The sequence below is a fragment of the Macaca mulatta genome, chromosome 1 (genome assembly GCF_049350105.2).
Source record: "Macaca mulatta isolate MMU2019108-1 chromosome 1, T2T-MMU8v2.0, whole genome shotgun sequence".
Taxonomy (NCBI): Eukaryota; Metazoa; Chordata; class Mammalia; order Primates; family Cercopithecidae; genus Macaca; species Macaca mulatta.
The window spans coordinates 189022007-189045429 of NC_133406.1; the positions used below are offsets into that span (position 1 = coordinate 189022007).

A 23423-nucleotide genomic window follows, 5' to 3' on the forward strand; every position below is an offset into this window, starting at 1 on the left:
TGGGGTTAAGCAACCAAAAGCAGCTTTTTGCTGGCTATAGAATAAAGAACCTTCTGGAAATCAGTAAATTAATAAAATCAGAAACAATTTTTATTTTCCCAGGGTAAGAAATTTCTGAAAGAGTCATATAAGTCTATCAGAAAGTAAAACTTACCTTGCCAAAATTAATTTCACAAACTGTTCCAGAAAATATCCTTCTAGGAATTACTTAATGTGAGAAACATGTATTTATAGGAATACATACTGCAATGGACTGAATGTTTATATCCACCCAAAGTTCATATGTTGAAATCTTAACCCCCAAGGTGATGGTATTAGGAGGTGAACCTTTGGGAAGTGATTAGATCACAAGGGCAGAGCCCTCATGAATGGGGTTAATTCCCTTATAAAAGAGGCCCCAGTCAGAGCAACAATGAGATGACCTGCATTCTCAAGAGAATAGCTCATAATAACCTCAAATCACACAGCAGTCTGCCTGCTTAGTCCATTTCTTAAATCCTCAGGAAAAAAGTAATGTAAGAACATACTAAGAACTATTTAGCTAAATGTCAGTCTTAAATCTGCTTTAATATGGCAATGCACAGTAGCTCACACCTGTAATTTCAGCACTATGGAGGCCGAGGCAGGGGGATCACTTCAGGCCAGGAGTTGGAGACCAGCCTGGGCAACACAGTGAGAACCCATCTCTAAAAAAGAAAGTTTTTTAATTAGCCAAGTGTGGTGGCACACACCTATAATCCTAGGTACTCAGGAGACTGCAGTGGAAGGACCCTGTTAGTCCAGGAGTTAGAGGTTACAGCGCACTTCACTCCAGCCTGGGCAGAGTGAGAGCTTGTCTCAAAAGAAAAAAAAAAAAAAAAAAAAATCTTTACATTACTATTATTGCCACCCTATCTTTCAGAACCTAATTAATGCCTGGGACCTGGAAGGTATTATTAATAGATAAATCTCTACTCAATGAATGGTCCCAGCCCACTTTCTCAGGTATCTCACTCATTCAACAAACATAATTCACTCGAAATATGCCCATTCAGTCCCAATTCAAGCTATTCAACATTACCAAGTAACACAGGGGAAACCTTTTCCCCGTTCTGTTAATTTTCAATCCTCTTCAATCAAATTTTTACAACTGCATTTTAAATTATTATGATAAAACAATTAGAGATTAATAATATCTAATAATAAGCACTAAATCAAAAGCACAAAAGTAACTACTTGATTATATCTTTTTTTTTTTTTTTTTTTTTTTGAGACGGAGTCTCGCTCTATCGCCCAGGCTGGAGTCAGTGGCCTGGCCGGATCTCAGCTCACTGCAAGCTCCGTCTCCCGAGTTTACACCATTCTCCTGCCTCAGCCTCCCGAGTAGCTGGGACTACAGGCGCCGGCCACCTTGCCTGGCTAGTTTTCTGTATTTTTTTAGTAGAGACGGGGTTTCACCGTGTTAGCCAGGATGGTCTCGATCTCCTGACCTCGTAATCCGCCCGTCTCGGCCTCCCAAAGTGCTGGGATTACAGGCTTGAGCCACCGCGCCCGGCCTGATTATATCTTAATTGTAACTACTTAATTGTATCTCCAACAGGACTGCACGCTTTTAGAAGATTAGTTCAGTTTATTCCTAGCATATACTAAGTACTAAAAATATCTTATTAAGTTTACAAATTAACTCATAAAATCTAGCTTGGTGCCAGTATATAGTGCCATCAATAAAAACCTGTTTAATTGGAAATATAAATATGAATTTACAAAGTAAATGTGTCTGAAAAAGTTTTACGTAAACTTATTTAAAACTCAGTAAGGAAGATTTCCTTGCCACTTAAATTAATTATACAATCCTTTCATAAAGCAAAGTAAATGCGTCTGAAAAAGTTTTGCATGAACATATCTAAAACTCAGTAAGGAAGATTTCCTTGCCATTTAAATTAATTCTACAACCCTTTTATGAAGCAAAGAATGGCCGAGTATGGTGGCTCATGCCATAATCTCAGCACTTTGGGAGGCAGAGGTGGGAGGACTGCTTGAGCTCAGGAATTCGAGACCAGCTTGGGCAACAGAGTGAGACTTCCTCTTTACTAAAAAAAAAAAAAAAAATTAGCCAGACGTGGTGGTGTGTGCCTGTTGTAGTCCCAGCTGGAGGGCTGAGGCAGGAGTATCACTTGAGCCCAGGAGGTCAAGGCTGCAATGACAACTGATCACGCCACTGCACTCCAGCCTGGACAACACAGCAAGACTCTATCTCAAAAAAAAAAAAAAAAAGAAAAAGAAAAAAGAAACTAAGAATGCCTCCCCAAATCTGTTAAAGACACTTAAATTTATTTGAATGTTAGTTTTACTTTGCTTAAAGTACACTGTGTTAAAGATCAAGCAAGAAACTCACTGACTTGCGATGAATCTCTCACAGCTAAAAGTGAGGTCTCCTTCTGAATTTATTAATACATAGCATTCCATATTACTTTTCTTAAGGCACTTATTATTTCTATCTTATATGATAATAAGGTATGTGCATGTCTCATCACTTCTCCCAGAAGGTAGTTTCTGACTCATCCTTGTCCCCACCTCCCCCCACTCAACATGCTACCCTTGCTACCCTGTACTTTGCAAAGAACATTTAATAAGTTGATGGTAAAAGACATGAGGACAAAGAATGTAAACAAATGTCACAACAGTTCCTCTCCTTTTCACATAAATGTAAACATTGTTTCCACATTGAGAGACATGTTAGCTCATTTCCAAGTGCATATGAGGTTGCACACCTAGCTAGTGTTGCACCTTGGACCATCTACTGCTGGCACACAGAAGGAAAACTTGACAGGCAAACTAACCCATGAAGACAGGAATGAAGATGCTGGCTCTAGGGCATGGGAAAGACAGGAAAGGGACAGAAGGAAATTTTGCAGAAAGATAGCAATGCTTCATATTTTGATTGTGGTATTAGTGACAAGGCTATAAATAAATGCAAAGACTCATCTAATTATACACTTAAAATCTGTGTTTTTTACTGGAAGAAAATTATATGTCAATAAAAGTAAATTAATAAATAGTACTTGCCAAAATTCTACACAGATACACTAATTACAATTACAAAACAGGAAATGATAGCAGCAACACCCACTCACTCCTGTAGTTTTTTTTTTAAGGCGTTCTTGCTATGTTGGCCAGGCTGGTCTTGAACTCCTGGCCTCAAGCAATCCTCTGGACTTGGCCTCCCAAAGTGCTAAGATTACAGGTGTGAGCCACTGCACCTGGTCTGATTTTTATTTTTATTTTTTTGAGACAGGGTCTTACTCTGTCACCTAGGCTGGAGTGCAGTAGTACAATCATAGCTCATTACAGGGGCACACCACCACACCCAGCTAGTATTTTTTATTTTTTGTAGTGACACAGTTTCACTATGTTGCCCAGGCTGGTCTCGAATTCCTGAACTCAAGGGATCTGCCTGCCTTAGCCTCTCAAAGTGATGGAATTACAGGTATGAGGACCGTGCCCAGACTTTTTTTTTCTTTAAAAAAATTTTTTTTTATACAGGCAGGGTCTCACTATGTTGCTCAGGCTGGTCTCAAACTCCTGGCCTCAAGCAATCCTCCTGCCTTGGTCTCCCAAAGTACTGGGATTACAGGTGTGAACCACCACACCCAGAATGTAGTCTCCTTTCTATTTAAGAGAGCACAGACTCTTAAAGCCATCCTGATAGCATTTAATGTAGTAGAGAGCCTTCCCTAGTTACTGCCTTATAACACTCAATAGCCCCAAATGTCATTATGCTTACAGAAAGCTACACCAGCAAAGACTCTGAGTAGTCACAGACTCACAATAACGGAGAAATTTTCCCCATCACTCATCCTTCAAGTTATCATAGATAACTCTCTCATCCTTCCCTCCTTTCCCCATCAGTTACAGATGGTCTCATTTTGAGCATCAGATTTAATGTCTATTGATTCAATATACAAAAATATGTCAGTAAACAAGGTAACGGTGATTTTGGGGGTCTCTCCAAGATCCTGGGAACAAGGTTGCCTTCCCTTAAAGAAAAGAGACATATATCAGAACAGAGATGTATACAAGATCATCTTTAAGAGATGGAACAGCCTGGAGATCATTATACTAAGTATTTTAGAACTAGAGAAAGAAGGCCAGAACTAGTATCAGAAGGCAAGGATAGAAGTTCTTTGACCCAAAGATTAAACTCGTTCCATTCTGGTAATAGGTATGTCTCTAATATGGAGATACTGCATCTTGATGTCAATAGCTAATGCCACTAAATACCTATAACATATAACTTTGGTCTGCTGCTACTTACAATTTGGCATCCCAAAGAGTTTGCATTCAGAGAGTAAATGTATCAGTTAGCCTAAATGTAGAGTCTTCTTAAGTTATATTTCTTGTTGTGAATTAATAAATTGGAATACTGATTCATACAATGGTGATCACAGTGTACATTTAGTGAATATTACTATGTCAAACACCTCCATAAACTTTTAACTTTTTGTTATCATTTACTGAGCACTTATGTGCCAGACACTGTGCTAGTGCTTTAAACACTATTTTATTTAATTCTCACAATGATCTTATGATATTGGTTCTTTTATCATATCCATTTTATCTTTTTTTTTTTTTGAGACGGAGTTTCACTCTTGTTGCCCAGGCTGGAGCGCAGTGGTGTGATCTCAGCTCACTGCAACCTCTGATTCTCCTGCCTCGGCCTTCTGAGTAGCTGGAATTAAAGGCATGCCCCATCACGCCCGGCTAATGTTGTATTTTTAGTAAAGATGGGGATTCACCATGTTGGTCAGGCTGTTCTTGAACTTCTGACCTCATGTGATCCACCCGCCTCAGCCTCCCAAGTGCTGGATTACAGGCGTAAGCCACCATGCCCGGCGTGTTATACTCATTTTATAACTGAGGAATCAGTGACTCAGAAAGGTTTGAGTAACGTCCATAGACTCACAGATAGCAAGTGGGAGAAACAGGATTTGAACCCAGGTATGGATCCAAAGGTACATTTGTACCACGGTCACTATAAACCTGGTTAATTTAAGTCTTCCTTAAAGGTTTTTCTCAGCCACAAAGGCTGGGTGTAAAATCAGTGATCTTTCTGAATTTAGAGGAGTATGTCACCCTGTAAAGCCTCTCAGCAGTGCCTCAGGGCGGTAACCCTGACTTCTGAGCCATCTCTAGTATGCACATTCCTAGGTCACTAGATTACAAATACATGTCCACATCCCTTATCCCAAGAACTCTGGATCAGATGTGTTTTGGAAACGACAATTTTATTTACTTATTTATTTACAATTTTATTTATTATTTACTTACAATTATTTATTTACAATTTTATTTATTATTTACTTATTTACTTACAATTTTATTTACTTATTTACTTATTTATTTTTACTTTTATTGTTTTTAAAGTAGAGATGGAGTGTTACTCTGTTGCCCAGGCTGGCCTTGAACTCCTGGCCTCAAGTGATCCTCTCACCTTGGCCTCCCAAAATGCTAAGATTACATGCATGATCCACTGTGCCCAGCCTTCACAATTTTAGAAAGGTAACTCAATTTGGGCTGGGCGTGGCGGTTCATACCTGCAATCCCAGCACTTTGGGAGGCCGAGCCAGGAGGATTACTTGGGCTCACAAGTTCAAGACCAGCCTGGGCAACATGGTGAAATCCCACCTCTACAAAAAATACAAAAATGAGCCTGGTGTGGCAGTATGCACCTGTAGTCCCAGCTACTTGGGAGGCTGAGGTGGGAGGATGGTTTGAGCCTAGGAGGCAGAGGATGCAGTGAGCTGAATCATGCCACTGCACTCCAGCCTGGGTGATGGGGCCAGACTTTGTCTCAAAGGGAGGAAAAAAAAAGAATGAAGTGGCATCCAGGAGAGGTGGCACATGCCTATATTCCTAGTTGCTGGGGAGGCTGAGGTGAGAGGATTACTTGAGCCTAGGAGTTAGAGGCTACAGTGAACTATGATCATGCCATTAAACTCCAACCTGGATATCAGAGCAAGACCTTGTCTCAAAAACAAAAGAGAGAGAGAGAGGAAGGAAGGAAGGAAGGAAGGAAGGGAGGGAGGGAGGGAGGGAGGAACAATTTAGAAAGTATACACACACACACACACACACACACACACACACACATATACAGTACATAAACTGTGTCACCTGCAGTGAGGTCTAGGGTAGCCAAGGATATTAATTCCACAACCAAGCATATTAATATATCTACAGTACAACATACACATATTTATACTAAGCATTATAGAGATTATAAATAGCCACACATCAGTTTAAGATAGGCTTTACTTCCAAATGAGTATATCATAAATTTAGGGGGGAAAATCTTTTTAATTCAGAGCTGTAGGGATTTTGAAATTGCAGGCAAAGGATTGTGGACTTACAGACTTTGATCTAGTGGACTATTACATTGTCAAGTCTCAGGTTTTTCACTATTTTTAAAAAAGGACAATTTTATCTTCAAGTCAGAATTTCAGGCCAACAGATCAGTGGAGAGAACCACTTTCATGGGGCTCAATTAAGCACAGCCATGATGACTTAGGGTTTTTGCATCCTTTATAAAGTTAAATATTAAATACTAAATAGTAGACCAAGTTCTGCAAACTATTGATAGCATGTTAGTAATATATGCTAGACCTTGAAGGAAACCAAAATATACCACCCCAAAATATATTTCTTTGGCATATTTTGAGATAGCTATTCAGAGGGGTTACAGACACAAGAATAACTCTGAAAAGCTGTCCTTTGGTAGGGGAGACTTGTATCTGTAGAGGTAATCTACATTAGTGGAGTAACAGCAAGGTGCAAACACCTTTTTCCGAGACCTACTTATCTGCCTTATCTAATCTAGGAAGATTACCTCACAGGAAAAGGAGACTAAAGTTCTGACTTTTTTTTTTTTTAATAGAGATGGGGTCTATCTATGTTGCACAGGCTGGACTCAAACTTCTGGGCTCAAGGGATCTTCCTAACTCAGCCTCTCCAGTGGCTGGGACTATAGGTATGACCCACCACACTCTGCTCTTGACACACTTTTCAAAGTCTGACAGAGAAACTTTTCCCACAGATAAAATGATCTACTGAGAGATTTCTCCTGCATAACAAGACGGCCCAGCCTTGCTGGCCATGTGATATGGTTTGGCTGTGTCTCCACCCAAATCTCATCTTGAACTGTAGCTCCGTAATTCCCGCGTGTTGTAGGAGAGACCCAGTGGGAGATAATTGAATCATGGGGCCAGTTTCCCCCACACTGTTTCTTGTGGTAGTGAAAAAGCCTCTTGAGATCCGATGGTTTTGTAAGGGGTTTCCCTCTTCCCTTGGTTCTTATTCTCTCTTTGCGTGCCCCACTCTTATTCTCTCTTTGACTGCCCCAGTGTAAGACATGCCTTTCGAGGCCACCCCAGCCATGTGGAACTGTGAGTCCATTAAACCTTTTTCTCAATAAATTACCCAGTCTCAGGTATGGCTTTGTCAGTTGTGTAAGAACAGACTAATAAACCATGTTTCCTCCCTTCACTCTCTCATACCCTGCAGCAGCCTCCCTCCCCCACAACCCCAGGATCCCCCTAACCCTCTATTCCTTTCTGTATGGTATAAAACTTCAGTTGGCCCTTCTTTGAGTCTCATATTTTGTATGGCTCCCATGCTTATGCACGTGAATAAATTTGAATACCTTTTCTTCTGTTAATCTGGCAACTGTCAACTCACTTCAGTAGACTTGGATTCAAACCTTCAGAGGGAAAGTTTCAACTTCCCTTACAACCTCAAGGTAGATTTTCTATTTTTGGTTTGTTTGTCAGATACCACCCAAAATACTAAATATTGACTCATGTTTATTCACAGAGTTGATTAAAAGAAATAATGAGGGAGTGTTAAACTCTGTTTTATGCTCCTCCACTATCAGTACTTCTCCCACCAAACTGTGAAATGACAATCCATTATTAACATTCAAGTTCACTCCTTGATCAAAAATTGCCCAAGGACCTTTTTCCCTAATTAGCAAAGACTAACAGAGGGCCCAGAATAGTAAGATTATAAAAAGGGAACAACAAGAAGAGCACTACAAAACTTTATAGAAGATAGAAAAATTTGTGCAACACACAAAAATGTGGTTAGCAAGAACAACAGCCAGACTCATGAAATTTCAGATGCTTAGTCCTAATTCCAAGCCTCATCCTATAGACTCCAATTTAGAATGGGGCTATGCTCCAAAAGCTCTTTGTTCAAATCTGGAGCTTGGGACTCAGGAAAAATGTTTGCAACAAAAAACTGTTAAAAATTATTTCCAAGCCAGGTAAGGTGGCTCATACCTGTAATCCCAGCACTTTGGGAGGCTGAGGTGGAAAGATCACTTGAGCCCCGAAGTTTGAGACCAACCTGGGCAACATAGCAAGGCCCCATCTCTACAAAATGATTTTTTTTTAATTAGCTGGCGTGGTGGTTCACACCTGTGGTCTCAAGTACTCTGAAAGCTTAAGTAAGAAGACTGCTAGAGCCCAGGAGGTTGAGGCTACAGTGAACCATGATCATGCCACTGCACTCTAGCCCCCGTGACAGAGTGCAAGACTCTGTTTTTATTTTATTTTATTTACTTTATTTTATTTTTTGAGACAGGGTCTTGCTCTGTTGCCCAGGCTGGAGTGCAGTGGCAGGAAAACAGCTCACTGCAGCCTCTACCTCTCAGGCTCATTGATTCTTCTACCTCACACCCATCCCCCATCCCCATCCAGTAGCTGGAACCATAGGCAAGCACCCCCACACTTGGTTAATTTTTAATTTTTTTTTTGTAGAGACGGGGATCTCCCTACATTACCCAGGCTGGTTTCGAACACCTGGGCTCAAGCAATCCTACCGTCTTGGCCTCCAAAGTGCTGGGGTTACAGGTGTGAGCCACCTCGCCTGGACTTATTTTACTTTTATAATAAAGATAAACGTGGCCAGGTAAGATGGCTGACACCTGTAATCCCAGCACTTTGGGAGCCTGAGGCAGGTGGATCACCTGAGGTCAGGAGTTCGAGACCAGCCTGGCCAACATGGCGAAACCACGTCTCTACCAAAAATACAAAAAAATCAGCCAGGCGTGGTGGCGAACGCCTGTAATTCCAGCTACTTGGGAGGCTGAGGCAGGAGAATCGCTTGAACCTGGGAGGCAGAGGTTGCAGTGAGCCGAGATCCAGCCTGGGTGACACAGTGAGCCTCCGTCTCAAAAAAAAAAAGACAAAAGTATTTTTTAAAGGCAATTTACAAACTCTCATTATTTTTTATCAAGTCTAACTTTAGTTCAAATATGGGTTTCCAAAAAGAAATAAAGGCAGAAGAGTTAAAATGACTTTCATTTTAACTAGTCACAGAGGATGTTGCCTATCAGAAATTTAAACTTACTCTTCTTCCAGGTGATAAAATTCCAAGGTAGACCCTATCTTCTTTGAGAATTTGCCACTGCCTTTCTATACTTACGCCATGTAAATATTAAAAACCCATCACTCACAAACTCTTAGACTTCAGTATCTGCTCCCCACCACTTCTCCCCCCATCTAGTCTTTCCATTGAGACAAGATTAAGAGTCCTTGCTTAACCTTAGCATTACAATAGATCACTGTAGTTCAGAAAGGCCTGTGCAGAAAGAAGTTTATGTAATTGTGATAATGATGTAAATTATTTATTACCTGCCGGCAAACTAGTGATAACAGGTTTATCATCATTCTAATCACTACTAATCTAGTATATCCCAGAAAGAACATTCTATTTGAAGTTAGACCTTGATCACACACATAGAAACTACTATGTGATCCTCTTAAATTCCAATGTCTTCGCTGTCCAAAGGAAATAATATCAACTACTTCACAGTACTGTTTGTAAGATCATAATGGAGCTGAAAACTTCTTATTGCCTAATGATGTTGTATTCATGTTTGTGGCAATGCTGTTGTAAACAAACCTACTGTGCTGCCAGACATATAAAATACAGCACATACAATTATGTACAGTACATAATACTTGATAAGTACATTACCTTATATATTTACTACACTGTATTTTTATTGTCATTTTAGAATGTATACCTTCTATTTAAATATATTTAGATATATATATATTTAGATATATAGATATATTTAAAAGTTAACTGTAAAACAGCCTCAGGCAGGGCCTTCAGTAGGGATTCCAGAAGAAAGCATTGTTATCATAGGAGATGACAGCTCCATGTGAGTTACTGACCTAAAGACCTTCCAGTGGGACAAGATATACAGGTGGAAGACAATGATATTGATGATATGGACCCTATGTAGACCTCTGCTAATGTGTTTGTATCTTACTTTTTGAAGCCACCTTTGCAAAAATTCTATCAGTGAGAAAATTATAGCAGTGGGGGAGATCTGATCTAGCCAACGCCCCTTTGCCTTTAGCTTTCAAGCTGCAATTATTTATAGGCTTGAGCCAAGCTAACTTTGGGAGAAATTTATAGTTTAAATGATAATAATCCTTCCCCAAAACTCAACTGCCTTTGTAAAGTTAATGAGAGACCACAAGGCTAAGAGATTAGAAGAGCCTGAATTCTGCTAATGATTGTCAGCCACTATTCTGGAGGTCACAATTATTTCTGCAGACAACATCACTATTGAAGAACCTAAGCTTGGTCTTTTTTTTTTCTTTTTGAGACAGGGTCTTGCTCTGTCGCCCAAGTTGGAATGCAGTGGCATGATCATAGCTCACTGTAGCCTCGACCTGTTGGGCTCAAGCGATCTTCCTGCCTCAGCCCCCAAGTATCTGGGGCCACAGGTACACTCCACCATGCTTGGTTAATTTTTTAAATGTTTTGTAGAGATGGGGTCTCACTATGTTGCCCAGGATGGTCTCAAACTCCAGGGCTCAATGATCCTCCTGCTGCTACCTCCCAAAGCACTGGGATTACAAGCATGCACCACCATGCCCAGCCAGATTGGCCTATTTGAGTCATCTTTTCAAGTTTTTTGCATGTCTGACAACTGATGGCTCCACATGGACATGACAACTGCTCCTGTGGCCTCACCTAAAAGCAACTCAGCACAAGAGGACAGCTCCAACCCAACCAGTCAGCACTCCCCATACCGTAGGCCCCTGCACACCAAACTATCTTTGAAAAACCCCTAACCTCAGAGTGAGGCCAGCCGCGTGTCAATTAAACTTTTTTTGCTGTAACGCCATGGTCTCCACGAATTGATTTTGTTTGTACAGTGGACAGAAAGAACCCATTGGGCAGATGTATTTTCAATAAGAAAAAGCTTACAATGAAAAACATAAAATAAGAAAACATAAATAGAAAAGAGCTTATAGAGTAAGGATATAAAGAAAGAAAATACTTTCATACAGCTGTACAATGTGCTTGTGTTTTAAACCCAAGTGTCAACATAGAAGAGTCAAAAAGTTAAAAAAAAAAAAATTAAAAGTTTATCAAGTAAAACACTACAGTAAGCTAAGGTTAATTTATTGAAGAAAGAAATATTTTTTGTAAGTTTAGTGTTACCTAAATGTATAGTGTTTATAAAGTCTACGGTAATGTATGGTAATGTTCCCGGCCTTCACATTCACTCAACACTCACTCATTGACTCATCAGAGCAATTTCCAGTCCTGCAGGCTCCTTTCATGGTAAGTGCCTTATACAGGTGTACCATTTTTTATCTGTTATACCATATTTTTATTTGAATCTTTTCTACGCTTAGATACATTTAGATACACAAATATTTACCATTATATTACAATTGCCTACAGTATTCAGTACAGTAATGTTGTAGTGCAGAAAATGACTTCCCCAGAAAATAAGGCACTTAGGCACGGTGAGTGCTTCTGAAAATTGAAAGGCCTTAGAAATAAACCTTAGGATCAAGGTCCCTCTAACCTTGTCTTGTTTCTTCCCGACCCAGTGCTGGGAGGGACTCTCTGGCATTTCCTTATCTGACCAAAAAAGCATCTTACCAAAAAAAAAAAAAAAAACCACAATTGTCTTCTATCCCCTTTCTGAAATCTCATTATCTATCACAGAAAAGAAGATTGAGAAAAGCAACTACACCTGGATGGACTTTTCTGTCTCTCTGGCCCACTCATTCTCCCCAGTAATCATTTAGTACCCTTTAAAAGAATTGTCTACACTCCCCATCTCCTCTGTCCCCTCTGAAAAAGGGCATGTAAACAACTGTACTCCATTAGGGGATCGGGATAATCACTCCGTAACTTCCCCTCCCCCATGCACATTAATAATTTTTTTTTTTTTTTTTGAGACAGAATATGGCTTTGTCGACCAGGCTGGAGTACAGTGGCACAGTCTTGACTCACTGCAACCTCCAACTCCCAGTTTCAAGCAATTCTCCTGCCTTAGCCTCCCGAGTAGCTGGGACTAGAGGCACACACCACCGCACCCAGCCACATTAGTAAATTTGTATGCCTTTTCTCCTATGAATCTGCCTTTTGTCAGCTGCATTTCAGCAAACCTCCAAAGCCCAAAGTAGAAGTTTTCCCTTTGGCTTGCCCATACAGTTTCACACTGTACAGGGTTGCAGCCTACCACATGGACTAGGTATGTAGTAAACTATATCATCTAAATTTGTGTAAGCACACTTTATGACATCCACAAAATGACAAAATCACCTAACAAATTTCTCAGAAGGTATCGCCCCACAATCCTGCCCCATTGTTAAGTGACCCATGACTATATTTACTGAAAAGCCACTAAGTGCTGGGCATTGCTCTAGATGCTGGAGATAAAATGATGAAGATAAATAGTCTCTGTTCTAATGGAACTTACATTTTATTCATACAAGACAGAAACAGACAATAAGCAAGAAAAACAAAATAATTAAAGCAATAACAATGACATATGAACGAAAACCTGTATAAGAAGTAATCAACCACGCTAGACCTGTCCAAGAAGACAGAAAACATTCAGAGACCCTGAGGCAAGAACAAGTTTGAAGAACTTCAAAGGAACAGAAGAAAAGCTAAAGTGGATAGAGAGTGGCAAGCTAAGGTCAGACAAGGTAGCTCACGCCTGTAATCCCAGCACTTTGGGAGGCCAAGGCAGGCGGATCACCTGAGGTCAGGAGACCAGCCTGGCCAACATGGGGAAACCCTGTCTATACCAAAAATACAAAAATTAGCCAGACGTGGTGGCATGCACCTGTAATCCCAGCTACCCAGTTGGCTGAGGCAGGACAATCGCTGGAACCCAGGAGGCAGAGGCTGTGGTGAGCTGAGATCACGCCACTGCACTCCAGCCTGGGCAACAGAGCAAGACTCCATCTCAAAAAAAAAGAAAGATAAATTGAAGTAGATCACAAAGTCATAGTAAAGTCATAACAAAAAATCTAGATATTTTTTCCTCCTTCTTTCTCTTTTCTTCTTTTTTTTTTTTTTTTTTTTTTGAGATGGAGTCTCGCTCTGTCACCCAGGCCGGAGTGCAGTGGCGCAATCTCAGCTCACTGCAACCTTCGCCTCCTGGGTTCAAGCAATTCTCCCACCTCAGCCTCCTAAAGTATTGAAATGATAGGCATGAGCTACTGCACCAGGCCAGCGTAGGAATTTTAATCTCCCAAAGCCAGATGACTGATATCTTACTCAATAAAGATGAAGAAAAAATGTTATCTTTTGTTCATTTGCCTCTTGAAGAAATACAATACAAAATGGTACACTAAATTACACAGAAAAATTTTAAAATGCTTTTAGGTTGTAAGAATATTATGTATAAAATGATTCCATTTTATATAAACCATACAGATGTATATTTGTGCATAAAGAGTTGTTAGGAAAGCTATTCTCCAAAACACAGATAAGTAGAATTTCAGGTGTGACTTTTCTTCCTTCTACTATAGTTTGACTCTTCTTTTAAAAATTTAGAGTAGTACTGCAATAGTTCTTTCCAAAAAAAATTAAGAGGAGGCCTTCATTAGTACAGTGGTGGAAAAATAATTAAGAATACAATGTCATCTCTTCAAGAACAGTAAAACAATTTTTAAAGCTGTAAAAGAGTAATCAACATCATCAAACGCTGTAAAGACAGTGCTAAGATTATGAGCAAAAAAAGCACTCGTTGGGTTTAGCAACAAAGCTATCACTGGGGACCTCTGCTGGAATTTTCAGTGAAATGTGGAGATAAAAAAGAGTGCTGTTGAGTAAATACAAGATGGACTAACAGAGACAGGGATTTCAATAGACAAATGTATATTGAGGAAGACAGGTTAGGATGATATTTTCAGGAAAAAACAGAATTAGGAGAAACATTTTTCAGTGTAGAAGAGATGAACATGTTAATTCATTAATGAAAAAGTCAGTCCATCCTAAAATTCACATGTAAATTCAAAGGATCCAGAATAGCCAAAACTATCTTGAAAAAGAACAAAGAAAGTTAGAGGATTTACATTTCCCAATTTCAGAACTTACTACAAAGCTACAGTAATTGAGACAGTATAGTACTGGCGTAAGTACAGACAAATAAGTCAATGGAATAGAACTGACAATCCAAATGCAAATCTTCACATTTATGGTCAGTTAACTGTCAACAAGAATGCCAAAACAATTCAATGGAGAAAGAAGTCTTTCCAACAGATGATGCTCAGATAACTGGATATCCACATGCAAAAGAATAAAGATGGACCCTTACCTCATTCCATTAAAAAAAAAAAAAAAGGCCGGGCGCGGTGGCTCACGCCTGTAATCCCAGCACTTTGGGAGGCCGAGACGGGCGGATCACGAGGTCAGGAGATCGAGACCATCCTGGCTAACACGGTGAAACCCCGTCTCTACTAAAAATACAAAAAACTAGCCGGGCGAGGTGGCGGGCACCTATAGTCCCAGCTACTCGGGAGGCTGAGGCAGGAGAATGGCGTGAACCCGGGAGGCGGAGCTTGCAGTGAGCTGAGATCCGGCCACCGCACTCCAGCCTGGGTGACAGAGCGAGACTCCGTCTCAAAAAAAAAAAAAAAAAAAAAAAAAAACAAAACTAGCCAGGTGTAGTGGCTCACACATATAATTCCAGTACTTTGGGAGGCTGAGACAGAAGGATCATTTCAGCCCAGGAGTTGGAGAACAGTGTGAGCAACATGGCAAGACCCCATCCTCTACAAATAAAAAAATTAGCCCACATGGTGGCACAAGCCTGTAGTCCCAGCTACTCAGAAGGCTGAGGTGGGAGGATCACTTGGCCTTGGAGGTTGAGACTGCTATAAGCTGTGATTGTGCCACTGCACTCCAGGACGGACAACAGAGAAAGACCCTGTCTCAAAATAAACAAAAAAAACCACGACCAACAACAAAAATGGATCAGACCTACCCACTATAGCTAAAATATATAACTCTTAGAAGTAAACACAGATATGAAACTTTGTGACTTTAGATTAAGCAATGATTTCTCAGATATGACACCAAAAGCCTAAGCAGCAGCAGAACAGATAAACTGGACATCACCAAAATTAAAGATGGCCAGGTGTCACGGCTCACACTTGTAATTCCAGCACTTTGGAAGGCCAAAGCGGGAGGATCGCTTGAGTCCAGGAGTTCAAGACTAGCCTGGGCAACACAATGGGATCCTAACTCTACCAAAAAAAAAAATACAAAAATTACCTGGTATGGTGGCACATGCCTGCAATCCCAACTATTCAGGAGGCTGAGGCAGGAGGATTGCTTAAGCCTGGGAGGTCAAGGCTGCAGTGAGCTGTGATAGCACACTGTACTCCAGCCTGGGTGACAGAGTGAGATCTGGTCATGGGGGGGAAAAAAAGAATAAAAAGTAACAGGCTATCTAAAAATGTCTGTATAAAATGATTACAACTGTTTGTTATATTGCATAATATTCTTAAATAACAAAAACCTGTAGTGAGGAAGAAGTTAAATAGAGAGAGGAGAGAAAGCAAATAGAGGAGAAAATCTATAGACTGAGATCCCAAAAAGTTTGTGAGCAAATGGAACCCAGAACACTGGATTACCTCTTCTACTATGATAGGGAAAGGTAAAAGCAAGAATAAAGAGGAAAACAGATATATTAAAATAGGTGGGAGAATAAGGAGTTGAGAGTGTTCCCACCAAATGGACCATTGTCTCTGGTAAGCATGGCATCTCCAATGAGTGATGGAGGAAAAAAGAGGATTGCGAGACAAGAGATAGCTGCCAGAACGACAGATCACATTTTTATCCAGTGTATTTTCACCCAGCTGTGCCATAACAATACTAAGATAAAATACAAGAAATAAGTAGACAATCTTATCATGGGGCCTCACTGGAACAAAACTCCAAGAAATAGACAATCAACTTTTATAATAATTTTAACATTGTCATGTAAATAGAAAAAAATTAATTATGAATACCCGGAAACACTTCCCTTGAATATAATTCCATTTATATGATCCCATGTAACATGTAAACTTAACTTCTGCAAGAAAATTCCGTTTTTAAAATAATCCTGGGCTGGACGCAGTGGCTCACAGTCATAATCACAGCACTTTGGGCAGCCGAGGAGGGTGGACCGCTTGAGCTCAAGAGTTCGAGACCAGCCTGGCCAACATGGTGAAACCCTATATCTACCAAAAATACAAAAAGTTAGCCAGTGTGGTGGTGCATGCCTACAGTCCCAGCTACTCAGGAGGCTGAGGTGAGGTGGGAGGATTTTTGAGTCTTGGAGCTGGAGGTTGCAGTGAGCCAAAATCATGCCACTGCACTCCAGCCTGGGTGACAGAGCAAGACCCCATTAAAAAAAAAAAAAGAAGATAATCCTTTACAATTAAATAAATGAGAAGGAAAACAATTGATTGGGGTGGCCATTTCATTGTCTGTATTTCTCTATAAAAGTAAAAGAAATTCAATCCTTAATCTAAATCACTTGTACACTGTTATAGTTTTGATCGGGATTACCTAACTATTTGAAAATCTAATCCTTCCAACTGGCATGGTCTAGATTAGTTAAAAATAAATTAAATTACATTAAAAAAAAGAAAATCTAATCATACAATTGCCACTTTTGGAGTGGCATATTTAAGAACAACTCTACATCTTTCCACAAATTATTACCGCCAAGAAAACTGCTTGCAACAGAAGCAAGAATTGACTGCTTATCTGTTACAACACAGGAAGCAAAAGATCACACACAGTTCCACAGGCTCTGGATGACTGAACAAAAAACCTCTGTTGTTAATATAAGCTCAATCAGGTTTTACATAAACTGTGGAAACATACATTTTTGTTATTAGTATATTCCGTAAAACTTACAAGGCTGTGTAAACAAGAATTCCAAACAGCCTTCTGCATCTCACTCACCTATAATTCGAATTTGAAGGGCCATTCATTATTCTATCCACTAGGAGAATAATATGCCTCATTGTAGGGCTTGAAGATTATAATGTTCAGTACTGCCATCAAGGGTTTACAAGCTTGCTGTACAGATAGAGAATGTACTAGAGATATGTTTAGTTAATTGTAGCAGATGTAAAATGATTAATGCCCAAAAGAATTATATGAGCAAGGCTCAGAAGTCTTAGAAAAGGGAAAAATCAAGACTATCTGAAGTATTCAAGGAAAGTAAAAGATAAAAAATTTCCAAATAATGCTTCCCACTGATACTACTCACTATCTTAGGGAGTTTCTTTATGTCTTTTCAGGACGCTTTGATTTATATTTATTTTATTTATTTATTTATTTATTTTGAGACTCACTCTGTCGCCCAGGCTAGAGTGCAGTGGCACAATCTTGGCTCATGGGTTCTGCCTTCCGGGTTCAAGCAATTCTCCTGCCTCAGCCTCCCAAGTAGCTGGTATTACAGAGGTGCACCACCATGCCCGGATAATTTTTTTATTTTTAGTAGAGACGGGGTTTCACATTTTGGTCAGGCTTGTCTCGAACTCCTGACCTCAAGTGATCCGCCCACCTTGACCTCCCAAAGTGCTGGGGGATTACAGGCATAAGCCACCACACCCGCTTTAATTCTAAAGCTACTCTATTAGATTTGGACTATTAGAAGGTACCATACAGCCAGGCGAGGTGGCTCACACCTGTAATCTCAGCAGTTTGGGAGGCTGAGGCAGGTGAATCACTTGAGGTCAGGAGTTCAAGATCAGCCTGGTCAACATGGTGAAACCTCGTCTCTACTAAAAATACAAAAATTAGCCGGGCGTGGTGGTGGGTGCCTTAACCCCAGCTACTCAGGTGGCTGAGACAGAAGAACTGCTTGAACCCACAAGGTGGAGGTGGCAGTGAGTGGAGATCGCACCACAAGGTGAAGGTGGCAGTGAGTGGAGATCGCACCACTGCACTCCAGCCTGGGTGACGGAGAGAGACTCCGTCAAAAAAAAAAAAAAAAAAGTACCATATATAAGCTCAATAAAAATCATATTTGATATATTCAAGAATGGTTTACTTAGAAAAGAATAAATTTGCTTTTAAATATTTGAAGGGAGTGTTGCTGATACCTTTCTAGGAGAATCTGAGACTACTTCTTTTACATGTTTGCAAGAGAAATATATACATTTAAGCCATTCAAAAATCTAAAATCTAAGAATTAGAGCGTAGATTTTTTTTTATAATCTGCTAAACATTGCTAAAGACTGCCAAATAACACTTAAATGTGTTTTGACTAGCAGTGGTTTTAAAACGCAAAGTCATCACAAGTCTCTTCCAGACAGTGTGCAACAGCAAAGAACATGATTTCTCTAACGACTCCTTTTACAAAGAATATCTTGAGTAGCCCAGGTAACTTACTAATTCAGTTTCTAATCCTCTCTCCAAAAGCAATACAAATCAAGAAAGAGGGTTAAACATTTGTGTGTAATGACTAAACAAATCATATTTAGCTATTCCTTATCTATTCCTTTTTCCAGTTTCCAGTGTCATTGTCCTAAATCTTTACGATATTCCTTGTGTCCTGACTGTATCCTCATTTTTAACATGGACCTTGCTTCCCATCCCTATACCATTTAAGCATATTCCTATTTTAGAAACTGTTCCCCTTCATTCCACATTCCATATCCTCTTTGCCCCTTCTACAATGAAACATCTTGAATAATCTCCATTTACTTCATATACTTCCTGCCTCCTACTTACTCTTCAAGTCACTCCAACCTACATTCCATACCTACCACTCCATGGAAACCGCTCTCCCTAGGAACATCAATGATGTTGATCAATCCAATGGATATGCTTTAGACCACATCTATTTAATCCTTACAGCAGTATTCAAGCCAATTTACTACTTCCACCTTGCCATTCATGACTGCCACATTCTTCTAGTTTTTCTCTTACATCTCTGGCATCCCTTTTCACTCTCCTGTGCAGGTTTTTTTCCTCTGCCAATCCCTTAAATTGTGATTGTGGTGGTTTAAAATCTGTCCATAAATTCTTTTCAAAAGGTAAAGCCTAATTCCCCTCCTCATGCCTGAAATTCTCATCCCCAGGAGCATGAGTGGAACTTAATGGCTTGTTTGTAATGAACAGAATAAGGCAGAAGTGGTAGTCTCTGACTAGGTCATAAAAGGCATTGAGGCTTCCTCTTTGCTCTCACTTGGATCAGAGCCAGCTGCTCTGTCATGATGACACTTAAGCAGCTCAATGGAGAGGCTACCTGGTGAGGAACTGAGGCCACCTTCCAACAGCCAGCAAGGAACTGCGGCTTTCTGATCACAGCCATGTGAGTCATCGTGGAAGCTGATCCTCCTGCTCCAGTCAAGCCTTTCAGATGACTGCCGCACTGGCTAATATATTGATTACAACTTCATAAGAGACCCTGAGCCAGAACACAAAGTTCTGACCCATGGAAACTATGAGGTAACAAACAGTTGTTTTAAGTTGCTACGTTTTGGAGTAATCTGTCATAACGCAATAGATAACTAAATCCAGTTGTATTTTCCAGAGTCCTATCCAAAGATCTCTATTCTACTGACTCTCTCAACTCTCCATAAAAGAAAAACTAATATTTATCTGCAGCCCAGATTTATTTTATGTTTTACTGACTGATAAGAGGCTATGCAGCCCAGATTTTTGTCCTAAGCTCCAGGCTATAACACGTCTTAATGTCAATTTCAACATGCCCCAAAGCAACCACTTCTCTCCCCCAACCTGTTCTTCCTATCCTCCTTTTTATCATTCATCCAGCTCCAGCTGAAAACCTACATGTCTTCAGACTCTTCCCCTTTCACTCACATCCAGTCACTAAATCCCATCAAAAGTGACCTCCTGATTACTTCTCTGCAACCATATTTAAAACACACACACACACACACACACACACACACACTTCACCTGAACCTATTGATCAATTTTAACACTATAGAGAGATAAGCTAACATCAAATGCCTCTTGATTTGATAGGTTCCACCTATATAGTATTCTTGCCCAAAAGAAACAAAATAAATTTGATTAAGCTTTCAGCTCAAATTATCAATTCATATAGGAAATACAGAGGACAAAGGAACATGTTTAAACATACCAAAATGATGCTTCCAACAAAATGCAAAATGTGGAAAATTCTACAGAGTAAATGACCTGGTGTCTTACACAAATAAATTGCCAAGAAAAAAAGAGGGAGAACTAGAGATTAAAAGAGACTCTATAATTTTATATGCAGATCTTGTTTGGAATTCCAACTCAAACCAACTGGTAAGGAAGGAATGTTTGCAATATTCTAGGAAATTTAACAGACTGGATATTTGATATTAATAAATACTACTATTTAGCTGGAATAAAAGTATTTTGATAACATTCTTTAAAATAGAGGTACCTTAACTTTCTTTTTTTTGAGACAGAATCTCGCTCTGTCGCCCAGGCTGGAGTGCAGTGGCACCATCTCGGCTCACTGCAAACTCCACCTCCTGGTTCAAGTGATTCTCCTTGAACGGAGAGGCTGAATTCTCGGCCTCCCAAGTAGCTGGGATTACTGGTGCCAGCCACTGCCCCCAGCAAATTTTTGTATTTTTAGCAGAGATAGTGCTGGCCAGGCTAGTCTTGAATTGCTGACCTCAGGTGATCTCCCTGCCTCAGCCTCCCAAAGTGCTGGGATTACAGGCTTGAAGCACCATGCCTGGTCACATACTGAAATATTCACAAAGAAATAATACAGTGTCGCCGGGCGCGGTGGCTCACGCCTGTAATGCCAGCCCTTTGGGAGGCCGAGGCAGGTGGATCATGAGGTCAGCAGATTGAGACCATCCTGGCTAACACGGTGAAACCCCATCTCTACTAACAATACAAAAAAACTAGCTGGGCGTAGTGGCGGGCGCCTGTAGTCCCAGCTACTCAGGAGGCTGAGACACGAGAATGGCGTGAGCCCGGGAGGCGGAGCTTGCAGTGAGTCGAGATGGTGCCACTGCACTCCAGCCTGGGCGCAGAGTGAGACTCCGTCTCAAAAAAAAAAAAAAAAAAAAAAAAAAAAAAGAAAAGAAATAATACAGTATCTGGGATCTGCTCTAAAAATAATTCAATAGACGAGGAAGGAGTTAATGGGAGTACTAATAAAACAAGATTGGCCATTTGTTGGTATTTGCATAAGCTGGATGAAATGAATTCATTTTACTGTGCTCTTTACTTTTATGAATGTTAAAAATTTTCTATAATAGGCTGGGCACAGGGCTCATGCCTGTAATTCCAACATTCTGGGAGGCCGAGGCAAGTGGATTGCTTGAGCCCAGAAGTTCAGAAACATGGTGAAACCCCGTCTCTACCAAAAATACAAAATTAGCCCGTCTTATAACTTGGTTTCAAAATAAATGAATAAATAAAATAGATTTAATTTTTTTTTAATTTCTATAAAGGTTTTTTCAATAATAATAAAAAGTGCTTACAACACTGAAATAACTCTCCACTGCCCTGGGGATAAAGTTTAAATTCCTTAACATGGTTTGCCAAGAAAGCCTTTCATTATCTGTCCTCCTGCTTAACTCTCCAGTTCATCTCTCACTACTACCTACCTCACAGCCCAACCTCCAGAAATGACAAGTTGCTTACTCTTGTCTCCTTCAAAAAACTTTTATTCCCTTTGTCTCAAGCACTTTTCCCTTTTTGCTTACATGGCTAATCTCTACTCGTCATTCAAGTCATAACAAACCTGCTTCTCCAAGGAAACCTTTCCTAACCCTCCAAGACTGAGTCAAGTAGCCAGCCCACCTATGTATCCCCCTGTGCTTCCTCTATCACAGCTCTTATATGGTATGTCCCCCAACATTTTATAGGTACCATGAGAGCATGAACAATTTCCATCTTATTTGCCACTTTAACCCCACTTCTTAACAAAGTGCCCGGCACACAGTAGGTACTCTGTAACCTTTCAAAAATTAACAAAAGGCACAAATTCCTCTAACTTTCTAAACTTTCAACTCCTCATAGATCTATACCTCCCCCAATTTTCCTTCCTTCCACATCTTCTTTTGTGATTATGAGCCACATAAACAATTGGTTGCTCACATAGTGTTCCCAAATTTATATCCTTAGCTCTCCCTGGCCATTTCATCTAATAAAAATTCAACTAATAAATTATGTGCTATATTCCAACAGATCTTCATCTCCAGGCCTGCCCTCATGGTTCCAAATACCTTCTGGACATAATCTCCTGTTACCTTCCACACACACCTTAATACTAGAGCTGCTTAGAAATTCTCAATATTCTCTTAATGCACCTTTTGTTCTCAAGTTTCCCAATCTGTGCATATCCTTTCCCATTACCTGAAATGTCCTTCCCCTCTTCTACCTTTATCCTTTCAGTCTCAGCCCAAATGTCTCTCTGGCCTTTTCCAGGCAATGTTCCCACAGTACTCGGTTCTTTTTTCTATTGCAGAATTTGGCATATTGCTTTGAAATGATGTTTAGGTATTTGCTCTGCTAGACTGTGAGTTCCTACATGGGAGAATTACTTCCCCTTCATGCTTGCACTCCTATCACATATAGTACAATGCCTGTTATAGTCAGCCCTAAATAAATGCTTGCTGAATGAATTATAGTATATTAGATTTCTAATAAATAAGAGAGAGAGAGCTAGAGCTGAAAAGAGTGCCCAAATCTACTTTCCTAAAGGAAATAATCAGTTTCCCTGTTCCCGTATTGGGCAGAATAAAAATATAACAAGCTCTTTTTCAAAAACTAAAGACTCACAGATTATTAAAACAAAAGAAATTATGAAACAAAATAAAAGAATAAAGACCATTCCATCTGCTGATACCAAGTCTGGTGAGGACACAGGCTGAAGTGAGGTTTGTGTAAATCTATTCAGTTCACAGCAATCGCAATGATCCTAACCCAATCCTGAGATTATCTCAATAACAATTCTCAGTAAGGCCAACTCTAAAACAAGGTCACTCTAGTTTAGTTCAGGGTTTTCAGGACCACCCTAGAATATATACAACCACAGAGACAGACTACAAGTCAAGTGATTTTGGAAACAAGAATTAAAGGTATGCTATTTACTGCCTTGCTTGGAAGGCTAC

At 40.0% G+C, this 23423-nt stretch overlaps 1 protein-coding gene across 34 annotated transcripts in view; it reads right to left on the reverse strand.

Annotated features, from left to right (window-relative positions):
* Window positions 1-23423, reverse strand: part of OSBPL9 (oxysterol binding protein like 9) — a 167436-nt gene that overhangs the window by 141167 nt on the left and 2846 nt on the right. For 6 of the 34 annotated variants that reach the window (XM_077957352.1, XM_077957344.1, XM_077957327.1 and 3 more), the window contains exons 2-3: window positions 16395-16544; window positions 15592-15707 (exon numbers count right to left, since the gene is read on the reverse strand). The exons of 25 other annotated variants lie outside the window; for them this stretch is intronic. The gene's annotated coding sequence lies outside the window, so the exon portion shown is untranslated. Of the gene's footprint in view, window positions 1-15591; window positions 15727-16394; window positions 16545-23423 lie in introns of all 34 variants that reach the window. 3 more of the 34 variants (XM_077957372.1, XM_077957346.1, XM_077957338.1) reach the window with 1 other exon arrangement.